The 13,404-nt window shown below is 40.2% G+C and overlaps 1 long non-coding RNA gene across 2 annotated transcripts; it reads right to left on the bottom strand.

The window, feature by feature from the left end:
• Positions 1 to 1,156: 1,156 nt before the first annotated feature.
• LOC125617853 lies at positions 1,157 to 13,369 on the bottom strand. Of its 2 annotated transcripts, none has more exons than XR_007348948.1 (4): positions 13,060 to 13,369; positions 11,833 to 12,730; positions 7,093 to 7,380; positions 1,157 to 2,134 (listed from the first exon to the last, which is right to left on the bottom strand). It is a non-coding gene; the product is annotated as an uncharacterized LOC125617853 (long non-coding RNA). The 2 variants fall into 2 exon arrangements; XR_007348949.1 differs by having other exon boundaries at positions 11,833 to 12,281; positions 13,060 to 13,359.
• Between the last annotated feature and the right edge of the window lie 35 nt (positions 13,370 to 13,404).

Here is a 13,404-nt window from a genome sequence, read left to right as displayed (position 1 = left end):
AATCCCTACCTTCTCATCTTTTTAGTTCTCTAGTTTAAAGTCCAGGATCTTGTGGCCATGCATAATCTGCTCTAACATGTCTGGAAGTAGTTTTTATAGAGCATTTTCATAAGGGAAGCCAGAAGAAGAGTATGCACCCCAAACATCTGATATGCAATGGCATAGAAGAAATAGGATAAAGTGGAAACTGGCATTCATTAAACAGATCAGGAAGCAACATGAGGTAGGTACTGGCCCAGCGCCTGCCTCAGTTCCTACCATAAAGGACGAGTGAGAAATCACTGCTTCCTTAGCCAGACACCTGCATTCTCCTCCCCTGGCTCAGGTGTGTGTGATTCAATTATTGCCAAGGACAGAGGAGTGAGACCTCCATGCTAGGAGCATATGCTCACACCTTTCCTCATTGATAACATCATACCTACTCTAAGAGACAGGACTTGTGTTGGGATGAAATATCAAAAGCTGCTGCAGACACGGGTTTTTAATGAACAGATGTCTTTTCCTTAATATTACTTTTGACTCTTCCATCATCACACTGAATATACTAATTGTAGAAAATTTAGAAAAACAGAAGTGAAAATAAAAGATTCATAGCATCAACCAATTTGGGGTTCACCTTTCTTCCTGCTTTTCTGTTCTTTCTTTCTGCCACTAGAACTAAAAGACATTTTCAGATTAAAAGGTGCATGTTGAGGGCCTGCATTATAAATGCAATTGAAAAAGTCCCAAGAGTCACCACAGAGGGAAAGTGAAGCGTACCCAGCTGTAGGAATCCGCACCATCATCATCATCAACAACAGGGATGAGGACTGTAGTGGGTAAAGTCACCTCTCTGAGGGGACAGTGGCCAGCACAGGATCATATACCTAGAAGGATTTTTCAATGTACAGGTAAGAGTAGAGTAATAATTTTCAGAAATAAAACTTACCAAGAATGTGCATATCCTGTGAACATCTTTTCTAAAATCTGATAGATACCAAGTTTTGCAATTTAGAAAAAAAGCCAACATTAATTTATCTATAATTTGATGAAAATAACTTTTATTGAAAAAGAGTACACCAATGATTTTTATGATATATAATTGATCAAGAATTGCAATCCCCCATTTAGGGTACTTTATTAAGCCATTCTAATCATTGAAATATCTTTACTCCATTTTATCATTCTAAAGTGATTGGCTATATATTTTTAAACAAGGCTATCAATTTTAAATGGCTATCAATTAAGAAATTCATAAAATTTCAAAAGTTATGGAAACATAATCAAATAAGAAATCTTCCTTGAAAACTGGCGTCTTGACAAACTATTCTAAAAAGCAAATATGTCCTGAGCTCTCTGCCCCGGACCTCTCTTGAAGCATATTGCAATCCATTTGGTTTATTTCAGGATAAATCAAGATAGGAAAAATAATTTGATCTGTACTTGACTCCACTTATTTAATATAATCTATTTAATTGATAATTTGCAAGATCCTGTATGTGTGTGTGTGTCTTAGTTCTTTATCAAATGAAGTTTTCCACAGCAAAGAACAGTCAAACCTGATTTCATGCCATTTCTCTTTCTCTGATATCCTCTTAAGTCTTCTTGAAAAAGATTGCTTGAGAAAGGTACTGACAAATTCACATTCCACAGAGCAATCAGGAAACTGAAAATTTTCTCTCCAATTAAATATGTGCCATTATATAAATTAACTGACAGCACACACATAGTGAAACTGATGCTGAATTTTATTAAGAATGATAATTTTAGGAGGAATTGATAAATTTTAGGCTTTCAGGTAGTTCTAAAATATAGAACATAGAAATAATAATTATTAAATAACTTTATTGACAATACAAAAGCTGAATAAGTTTGAGTGTTTCACATAATGTCTATTTTCAAGATATCTCAGTAGCTTATTAAAGTAAATCAGAATTCAAGGTATACCAATGATGCATTTTTATTGTCTAAGCAAAATGCACACATTGTATTTTAGTAATGATTTTAAAAGCTATATTTCATCTTGCATTTCTTTTCTCCAAGTTATGCTTGCTGTGACAGACTTTAATTTTGTATTCAATATTGCAGAAGAGCAGATTTTCTCTCCAAGCACCTCTCTCCATATGTATGCAGTTACAAGTCCTGAGTTGTGTGCCTAAAATTAAAGAATATGAGTCAAAGGTATATACTAAGAATATTTTATAAAAAATTCGTATTGCTAAGGGTAACAAGAACAATGTGTTCCATCTTGAAAATGCAAGTTTTATAAAGAAAGAAAAATAATTTTAAAAAGATGGATAGGAACATACTTAAAAGTAAATTGTAGACAAAAATAAGATAGTATATTTTGATCAAGTCTTTCATTATCTATCTATCTACCTATCACCCATCATTTTTCATCTATTATCTTTTTCTAGTGTAGGAACATTATTAGAGAGCAATACTTTAATTCTTTGCAGAGGTGGCATGTCCTGTGGTACTATTGCCATGTTAGTTGGCCCTGGCTCTGTGGTTGTGTAGGAAGATTTACACTAGCTCCATACATTAGCTATTTGTGGATCAGCCTGACCTTCTCTCTCACTCCCTTGCAATCTACTCTGTTTATCAATATAGAATCTTTTTGAAAAGTAAAACAAAAACACACACAGGAAGAGACTTTCTTGTATAAGAGCTCTGTTTTTCCTTGGAGAACAGTGTCATTTGAAAAATAACTAGGCAGAAATAAAATAAAATAATATCTACTCACTAAGGCAATTGTCATGACCTCATATTTATTCAGATAATATATTATTTACTCCGATAATACATTTATCACTAGTTTGACTGTCTTTCTACCTTCTTGGGAGTCATCCCAACTTGATTTAAGTTCTAAAGCTGTAGCAACTATCACAGTATTCCCATTTTAAGAGTTAAGACAAGTTCCCAGATTGGATGTAAGGAGTCTGGTAGGGTCTCCACGGTAGCCATCTGAATTTCACAAGAAATGTCCCATTCATATTGGAAAATAAAATTGTCTCATGGGACAAAGAGACATGGTACAAACACAGTAGGCAGTGTGCTCAGTGTGAGATGCAGGGCTTCACTCTCACACTTTCATATTTGCTCCAACAGATGAGAATGATCATCAGGAGAGACAACAATCACCTGTGACTTAAACTCCGTTTCTTGTGTCCCTTCACTAATTACGGACCAGTGACAAGGTTCAAGGCTCAGCATGTCTCTACTGAGAAGTCCTAATGACATGAAGGACAGTTATCATCAGCCAGACCTTGGAATCCAAGGCTGGGATAGCAGGGTACTGGGAACAAAATATAAAAATCCACAAGGCTTTTCATAGGAGAGAATATTTCTGTGACTTGAAATTTGATGATTGATGCTTACTTAAGAAATAAGAAACTAATAATAAAATACAAATCAACTCCTGGAAGGTCTTCTTGAAGCTTCAGAAAGAAAACAATGGCTCACAATGAATCATAGAGAAATCCTGAATTTGAGTTTTGTAGCTCCCTCCAGACCCACTCTCAGGTAGGCTAATGAGCTGTTTCCTCAGAAACATGACATTCCATACTAATTTTCTTTATTTTTTTCCAGATGCCTTCTAGGAAAGAGTTTCAATTTTGTTCATTCCAAAATACTCATTATTTTTTAATGTGTATTTCAACAGCAATCATCATTATACCTGATATTTCTAATGTATTTTACATCTGTATCAGTTAAATATTGCTATAAAATAAATTAATGCAAAACACAGTGACTTAAAATAATGATAAATTTCTTGGTTTCAATTTTTGGGATAAGCAACTGGACCTCAGATCAGCTGGGTCACGTTCTGGATGCTGGCACCTGAAGTCACTTGCTCCCCAGCAGGGCTTGGTGTCTCTTCTGGTACTGCACAGTTTGAGGTTATCCCACTGAGATGCTCCACAGGGGGATTCCGCTGACATGACTCACCCATGCCCGGGGGTCATCATCTTCCAACAGGCTATGCCAGAGTCCTCAAATAGCAATGGAAATCTTCATCCCCCATTGGTAAGCCTTGGCCAAGTCTGTACCTGCATTATGTTTGTTAATCTCCCTTGGGCCAAAATGAGCCCCAGGGCTGAGCACAGATTTAGGTGGTGAGGTGTAACTCCAAGACATTAGGAGGAACCTCAAGGTCATATTTTAAAGGATCATTTAGATATGGAGGAAAGAATTGTTGTGACCATGTTTGAGAAGGTTTTACTGCACATTGTAAGTTCTTCAGGTTTCTGATAAATTCCCAGTGTGGTGAGTGGTTTGTATTGAGTTTGTGTGAGTATTATGCATGGTGTTCCTGTCAGCCTATTTGCACAACTGTTAAATAGTTTGTCAGTCTCTTGGGATTGGCAGCTGTCTTGGATGTGATCCTTATATAAAAAACAACAACAACAACAAAAAACCCCACAAACCCCAAGTGTTACCTTGGTTTTTCCCACTTGCATGTCAGGGGTGAGGGTTTGGAGTGTGCCTCAAGGATGCAAAACCTCTGTTTTCTTCTTGATTTAGTCAGTCCCTGTACCCAAACACACCAGATCCTTGTCCCAAGTTCTAGGGCTTCCAACTTCCTTTGGACTTTCTCAGCCCATGAAGAACTGGATGGGGAAGAATGCAAGGCTGACAAGTACTTCCCACTATTGCAACTGCTCTGCACCACAGCCACACCCTGCTGTCCCCAGATACTGCATTCAGCTGTCACTCACCCTCATGCTTCTAGCCCAGGAGTAGCAATGGGACATGGGTAGCAAAGTATGTTTTTCAAGAATGGGTTTAAAAATACCTCAAAATCCTCATGCTCTCCTGCACTGTGACCATGTCCTTCTAATATTAAAATACAGATTCTATTTCACTCCCTTGAACCTGAGTGGGACGTATGACTGTATCAATCAGCTGAATATGACAGGAGAGATCTTGTGCCATCTTCAGGAGCGCTCATCCACTGGCCTTGCAGCTTCTGCTCCTGTTCCTAGCAAGTCAGAGCCACTAGAAGAAGTGTGGCTAAGCCAGCACTCCCATGTAATGAGAAGCCAAGCCATCTAGAGAACACCAGAGGAGGAGACGTCATTATGAGGAGTGGGCGAGCAGCAGATGGAGCAGCGGGCAGAGAAAGGGGGCACACAATGCCAGACACTTGGGTGGGGCAGTTCTCCTGGAAGGTGGCCCTTTGCTCTGGTCCCTCCAGCTGACAGCACGTGGGGCAGAAAGAAGCCACCCTTCCATACTGGTGACTAGTTTAAGACAAATCCTTGCAGCTGTTCGTTACATAGTAGTATGTGTGCTCCTGGAACATAATGGTACCCAGAAGGGCAAAGATGTCACTGTGGTAGAAAGCTAAAACAAGTGGCATTGGTTTGGGGACTAAGCCAGAAAAGATGTCTTAAGGGACCTAAAGGTGACAGTGGGAGTAGAAAAGAGAGTGCAAATGTGACCAGGATGCGAAGTGACATGTGCTGTAGAGGAAAGGAAAGGGTAATAAAACTGCCATCTACAGTGATGTGGAAAAAGAAATATACTTGATAATGTAGTGAATATGACTAAAAAGCTTTAGAGCATGAATGCTCAGATATTTCTTTTAGTTGTATATGATAAGGTGCAACTAGACAGAGAATAACTAAAGATGAAACTGATCAGCTTTCAAGCAGAATATAGGGGAAAAGTGAGTATCTGGATCTAAAACTTGCCATTTTCAGAAGGCAAAATACTCTCAAGATTAAGAAACAGATTCAAACTATAAATCATATTTGGGAAATGACCAGTGAAATTGGGCCTCAAATTTGCAACTAAAAGAACGTGCATTGGGCTGGGGATGTGGCTCAGTGGCAGAGCTCTTGTCTGGGAAATGTGAGGCACTGGGTTCAATCCTTAGCACCACATTAAAAAAAAATGAATAAACAAAATAAAGATATTGCATCCGTCTATTATTAAAAAAAGATTTAAAAAGATAAAAAATAAAAGAACAAGCATTAAAAATTCAGGAAAACACACACATACACACACACACACACACACACACACGAATCTTAAGGCAAACCTTGAAAGCCCTTAAAAGGAGAATAGGATAAGTGACATTCTTGTTGGCATTTTCCCACTGCTTCTAGTTTTATTCCAAGACAGAAAGGGAACTATCTTAAATAAGTTGTGGATGTGGTTTGCTTCTAAAGACAGGAACCCAATTAGATCTATAGGAAACCCCCCAAATTTGGGGGAAAGCTGTATTGGAAGAAGCATCAAAGCAGAATATGGTGGCATTTTTACAAAGCTGTCTTTCAGAAATTCTGTGCTGATAGCACTTAGCCTTCTCCATATAAACACATGTTCATTTATGGCTTGAGCCTTCCCCAGTACATACTCTCCTCTGCTGCCAGAGTCTCTCTATATAAAGCTCATATCTATAGATATACCTACAGCTATAGCACTACCTATACTCCTTTCAATATCCATGTCTAAATCATATTTACATTTATTTATTATCAAGCCAGTTTTTTTAAGTGTTAATTCAATAATGCTGATAGATACATAAGGCTAGAGAACTTGGTATACCTCTTGGGCAAGATCAATAATGAATAATAATACTAATGCATTTCTACTTTCTATTTACCAAGAGATATCTGGTACCTCACTGTTTTTCACAATGTGCTTGTCATTTTCTTTTGTTGTTCTTTGAATTGCTGCTTTCGCATTAACTCTGATGGACAGAGTTACAGCCAGCAATGACTCTGGAGGTTTATACACTTTGGAATAAAATCTTCAAACTGGACAGCAACTTTTTTTTCCACCAGTAAGTCAGAAGGTCTGGGTTTCTACTAGCTGTGTTACAAATTAAGTGCACTTGTTTTGGCATCAGCTCCTTCATTTTTAAAATTATAAGATTGAGGATTACTAATGAAATGCATATGGAGGACAGGCAAATAAGCCCTACCACATTTTAACTATGTTCTATGTCCTAAATGGTGAAAATTAGCATCATACAATGTTAATAGAGACGTAAGACCACATCTTCATACAAATGAAAGGGCAAAATGGCAGTGGTATGGATATTTCTGCCTTGGCAGCAGGGAAAAGGTGAGAATGGAGGATATACTGAAGTGAACTAACCATTGTTTGTTCTGTTTAAATCAGCTGCTGGCATTCAGTACCTTTGGTTAACGGTAGGCCAATCAAGAATTCTGAGGGAAGCAGAGATTAGGAAGAATTGAACTCAATAAAAGACATTACTCAAAAGTATCTTCTTGTATTCTTTGGCTCAAAAGAACTCTGTTGTACTTTCCCGTTGTAAATTAAAATAATTTTAACATATTCATTTCTGATCTTCATTCAGATATGAACCCAGTTCTCCTATCCTGACCTCTGTTCTTGGGCTTTTTCATATCTCCATTTTATTATCTACAAGAAGAAAACAAAAATATTCTTTAAAATAAAGTATTTGAATTTGTATCCCATGCATGTATAAATTATTCTCCCTTTAATTGCTGTCACTTTCATTGACAGAGACCTAGGCTGCTTGGAGGACTGTGTTGAGACAGCCTTCAGAGGCTCTTGGAAGGTACAGTTTTTCTGTCCTGTCCAACAACACATTATTTCATTTCATCCCGTTAGAAGGCATCATTTTAGATGGAATGCAATTGTGACCGCAGTCATGAGTTGTAGATAGCCTAGTAATAACTATAATAAATCCTTCTAGGTCCCAGAGAAGTGTACTGATAAAAGAGCTGTGAATGTCAATTAGAAAATTGTTTTAAAGACTATTATTTCAATGGATAATTTACTTAAAACATAAGGATATTTTCCCTTGTTTTTTGAAATTATCATAATCCTAGCTGCTTGGCAAAACTTCCATTACATTACCACTTTTTAAAATTGCATTATTTTGTAGCTTGGGCTACCTTAAAATTAGGAAGAGGGCTAAACAGAGCTATTTCATATATTTCATATTTCTTTCCTTCTTTCTCTCCTTTTTGTGTTTCTTTCGTAAAAGTTGATGAAAATATTTTAGGACATTTCCTTATGTCATATCAATTATAAGGGAATGGACATTCAAAGAAAGAATAATGGCTTTGTTATTACCTTTTAAAAAGCATTATTTTCATTCATCACTTACTTTCATACAACAAAACATATTTCTTTCTGTCTTCCAAATGATTTCTTGATTCACAGGTGAGTCATGTCCCACTGTAACTTCCAGAGTTCTTGTCAACAAGAATATCTTGGCTTTTATTATTCTCCTTATCCACATAACAACAAATCAAAGCAGCATTAAATGTCCCAAGTAGTGATAGTTGGTAAATTTATGGGATATTATTAATTCATATTTAAGAGTAAAAAAAATATACCCAATCCATAAGTTATAGTCACATATTGAGTTAGCAACCTTAAGTAATATTTAGTCTGTATTCATTAATGGCTATTTTGGCACAGAATGTGTAGATTTACTTTGTAGTTTAACTTACGTTTTCTAAGTATGGTTAAATCTGTTTGTCACCTAGGATGGAAACTTGTTTTCTCCATAAAGTGGTAGTGAATGGATGTTGTGATTTGATACTGTACCTAAACAGAGATTTTATACTTTAAACCTTAGGATACGTCCTCATAATTCTTTCTGTGGTTTATTCTGATTTATAAATTGTAAATTGTTAATCTTGTTATTACGAAAATATTTTGATGCCATTTTATAAGCCTGTCAAAAATCAATCAAAATGAAAATATTTCCAAAATTCTAAGCATAGGTAGTAGATAGTAGAATTATTTTCTCTCCCTGTGTCTCCCCAAATTGAGGCAAAAATTCATTGTCTTGGGAGCACAGTGTCACATGTGAAACAACCTGGGTAACAACTCTGTATCAGAAGCTGCCAGTTAATATTGGAAGATCAAGGACGTACCGTGAAAGTTCTTTTCCACAAAGGGATGATATTCTTGTGCTTTTAATTCTCTATGTAAGTACTTCTAAAAAAAAACAAATTTTATATTTCTCTAGTAGTGATCATAAAATATTATCTTTGGTTTAATTGTAAGATTTCACAGATTTTGACACATCTTCTATTTTGTGAAGGCTTCTCATCTGTCAGGATACACCTACAGATGGTTGAAAAGAAATTGTTTATCAATATTCCTGAAAACCAGCTTCATCTTTAAGTATTGCACATAAGTTTCAAGAACACTACACTATTTGCCAGAAAATTATTTAGAAATACATTTTTGAAAACCTAATATTATGGCTTGTATGTTGATGAGTTAATAAAACAGGAAAAAAACAAACCTCTACACTGCATAACTGTGAAAAGAAATGAAAATGTTATTTAGGAATAAAAAATATTAGCATAATGTGGTTGTGTAGGAAGCACTATTTCATTTCACTGTTTTGTAACATCTTCTCTTTTAGCAAAAGAAAGGTGATAGCAAAGATGTAGCAGTGCTGCAGGAAGGCATCCAGTCTGCAGGAGCTTCTATATCTCCTACAGAGAGTTGCAAGCGCAGAGTCAAGAAGTCATGCATTTGAACTGAAGGAGTGAGTGTCTCCACCAGTCGACCCAGGGTTTTAGAAATCTGTCTTACCTGTCATTTTTAAAATTATGCTCTTGTTTTTATTTTTATTTTTAATGTTTTTATTAATTCATTATAGTTACACATAATTTTGGGGTTCATTTTGACATAATTATACACGCATGGAATATAATTTGCTCCAACTCAGTTCCCAGTATCTCCCCACTCCTTCACCTCTTCTCTCCCCTATTCCCTTCTACTCTACCAGTCTTCCTTATATTTATTTATAGTTTTTTAAAATAGTGCTTTGCAGATGTACATCAAGGTGAAATTCACTGTGTTATATTCATATATGTACATAGAATAATGTGGTCCTTCTCATCCCACTAATCCTTTCCTTTCCGCCCCTCCTCTTTCCCCATCAATCCCCTTCTTTTGATCCAGTAATCTCCCTTCTATTTTCATGGAATTTCTCCTTCCCCCCCTTTTCCCCCTTGTTTTGGTCTAGCTTCCACATATAAAACAGTCAATCCTTGACTTTCTGGGTCTGTCTTATTTCACTTAGAATGATGTTCTCCAGTTCCATCCGTTTACCAGCAAATGCCATAATTTCATTCTTCTTTATGGCTGAGTAAAACTTCACCATGTAACCAATTGTTTTCTCTGATAATCAGATGCCGACCACAGTGGGGTGAGGGGATAGGGAAGAATGAAGGTACTTTGGTTTGTGCAGAGGGGAGTGAGGGGAGGTGTTGGGCTGAGGGGATGGGAAGGACAGTAGAATGGGACAGACATTATTACCCTACATAGATGTGTGATTACACTACTGGAGTGACTCTGCACCATGTACAGCCAGAGGAATGAGAAGCTGTGCTCCATTTGTGTACACTAAGTCAAAATGCATTTTACTGTAAAATAAATAAATAAGTTTTAAAAAAAATTGCCTATGAGAAGAATGCCTTAGATGAATGGATCAAGAAAATGTGGTTATCTATACAGGATGAAGTTTTACTCAGCCTGTCATTGTTTTGAAGTTGCAAGCCAGGAGGAAACCAATGACCCTTAATTGGGGCCAAGAAGCTTGAATTCTGCATTATCTTTCATGGTAGTCACTATTTTAATTCTAACTTTGGGGAACCAAAGGAGGTGCCATCCTTTCCTTGGAGAAATTTTCCCACATTGTTTTCTCTTAGAAAGAAAAATCTTTTGGGGCCTATTAGAGAGGTAGGATTACTCAGCAAGAGGAGATTCTTGAACTCAAGAATGAGAAGGCCGTTTGCCAAACAAGTAGCAGGTAGCAGAGGGTTAAAAGGATTTGTGCATGTGTGATGAAGAAAAGGGAAAGGAATCATCAAGGAAAAAGGTACACCTGCAGCCTGGGAGGACCAGGGGAGAAGGGCAAAACCCTCTGCGTGTGCTATGGCTCAGCTCCTGGTGATGGAGTCCCTTAGTGAACCTCCTTGCTGAATGGGGTCCAGGAGGTCTACACTCAGGCCTTCAGCATGGAGGCCAAAGAGGCAGTGAAACTCCTCAGATCCAGGCACAGCACAGGTAGGAAAGTACTGGGCACTCAGGACCAGAGAGACTACTATATGAGAATTTGACTTCAAACAGAGGCATGGTCAAGGTTTACAGTCCTTTCCTGGATTTCCATCCTGAGTTACAGGATTCCCCTTGTGCTGCAAGGACCACCTCTCCATCAAAATTTGTTATGGCCACTTCCAGTGTTGGGTTACAGCATCTATGTCTTGAGAAACTGATCTAGGCAAAGAGGAAGGAAGGGGTGGGGGATTCAGCCTAAAACCAAGTTTTCATTCCTCAACTGTGATTGAAAAATGCAGTAAATTTCCTTAAAATCCTTTAAAATGTTGCCACGGTTCCTTTGAAGAGTTTAATCATTTTCGAAGGAAGGCATATTTTGGATACGAAAAATAATGACCTTCCATTCCTACGAAAGATTCAAGATTCAGCTATCATCTCGCGTCTCTGGCAATTTTACAAGAGCCCCACCCCTCTCCTCCAGAGGTGACCCGGATCCAAGCGACACTGCCCAGGCATTCTGTGTCAGTTATTCATCCCTCTTCAGCTGTCCTGGACAGACTGACGGGTTTTGCTTCCACCGGGTGTGTGTGTGTGTGTGTGTGTGTGTATGTGNACGGGTTTTGCTTCCACCGGGTGTGTGTGTGTGTGTGTGTGTGTGGGGGGGGGGGTTCTCCCTCAACTCCACTCCCACGGTGGCTCCCCACTCCCCTCCCCCCGCGCTGGCTCGGGAATCTCGCTGGTCACTGGACTCCAGCGGGACCGCAGCTTGTTTTCCCCTCCATCCTTTTACAAGTGCATACATGGGCAGATACTCACCCGCTTTCCATCCATCCTCTTGCCCCTTTCCCTTTTCTTGAGCTTGTAGCTCCCCTCCCAGGCCCGGGTTCAGGTGGAGTTGGCACTCTAAGGGCGCGCACAGTCTCCCCCGCTCATCATCGTCAGCATCAGCAGCATCACCGTTATCTCTCCCTTCCTCCGCCCCCTCCTTGACTCCCGCTCTCAAGCTCTCTAGCTCGCTGTCTTTCTCCGTTCCCTCCCTTCCACATCTGCCAGCCTTTCCTTAAATGGATGGACACCCGCTCCACTTGCTCACTTTACCCCACCATTAAGGAGTTGCAGCTTCCTGGAGATCGAGGAACCAACAGCTTGGTAGCTGGAGTCTTGAAGGTTGCGTTCGGATCTCAGGAATCCCCTCTGGATTTGGGGGTCATCTCATTATCCCTCATCCCAACGTACTGGAAGGAGACCTCCACCTTCTCTCAGCGCTGTGATGGGGAAAATGTGGGCAGGACCGCGGCGAGCACCCACACCCCGCCCGTACCCACGCACCCACGTGGGCGTCCCAGGGCCGCAGCAGCAGGTGCAGGGAAGTGAAGGCCAGGAGCCAGGCAACAGCGCCCCAGCCTCAAGCGCTCTCCAGTTCCTCTTAAGACCCCCCCCCTTTTTCCTCTCCTTAGCTTTTAGGGCGACCCCTGTCTTCGCAGCACAGAGTCGGTGGGCTACCGGCCCCCTTTATCTTTCCCCACCCCCAGCTGCTCATAGCCATCATCCCAGACCCTAGCGCAGTTGGGCTGTGAAATCCGAGGCTCAGGGTCCGGGGATGAGCACCCTGGAGGTCCGGACCGCAAGGGCAGTAGCAGAGCTTGGACTGCCTCTGTGTGCTTGAGGTCCGGCTTGGGTAGAGTCCGCAGAGGCCCGGGAGGGCGGGACGCATCTGGGAAGGGGAGGAGGTGCTGCTGCAGCGTCCAGGGAGGGACTCCCCACACTCGCGGCGCTGCCTCGTGTTTACTGTTATTTGGTATTCATTTATTCTCTTTTTACAAGCTGGGGCTCTTCCGGTGCTGTTTCTTCAGCAACTCCTTTCAGAGTTTAACGCACCAGGAGCGCTGATGTTCTTGTGTGTTGGGGTTGGGTGGGGTGATCCATGTTTATCTTGGGATGGTTTTAAATATTTTGAGTAGGGGAAAGATAAAAGGCAAGAGCTTGCCTCTTTGTAGGGGCAACTTGACGGGGGCAGCCTTGGTATCTGGCCCAGGGACTTACGGGGAAACTTTCACAGCTTTCCCATTCCTCCGGAGCCCAAGTCTCATCTCCCAGACCAACCGGTGTAGACGGTGAAGTCTTCACCCACTGTAGAGGTGAGAAGGTCCTACTCCCCTTAGACGGAATCCAAGGGGTGGGAGAAAAACGCACCACAATTTCTAACCCTTAAAAAGTGGAAAACCAAGCCCCAAAGGTGATTTTCACTTGATGGCCCCTCCCCCTTCCACGCCATGTATCCATCACCCAGATACAGCTGGGGATTTGCCCGCACCTTTCTCGCCCCTTCTAGCCAGACTAGAAGAGTGACTGATCCCAGTCTGGGCTTCACCCCCTCCCTCCTCCCTC

Source organism: Marmota marmota, unplaced genomic scaffold (assembly GCF_001458135.2).
Source record: "Marmota marmota marmota unplaced genomic scaffold, marMar, whole genome shotgun sequence".
In the NCBI taxonomy this organism is placed as follows: Eukaryota; Metazoa; Chordata; class Mammalia; order Rodentia; family Sciuridae; genus Marmota; species Marmota marmota.
This window is presented reverse-complemented; position numbering and strand designations above follow the sequence as displayed.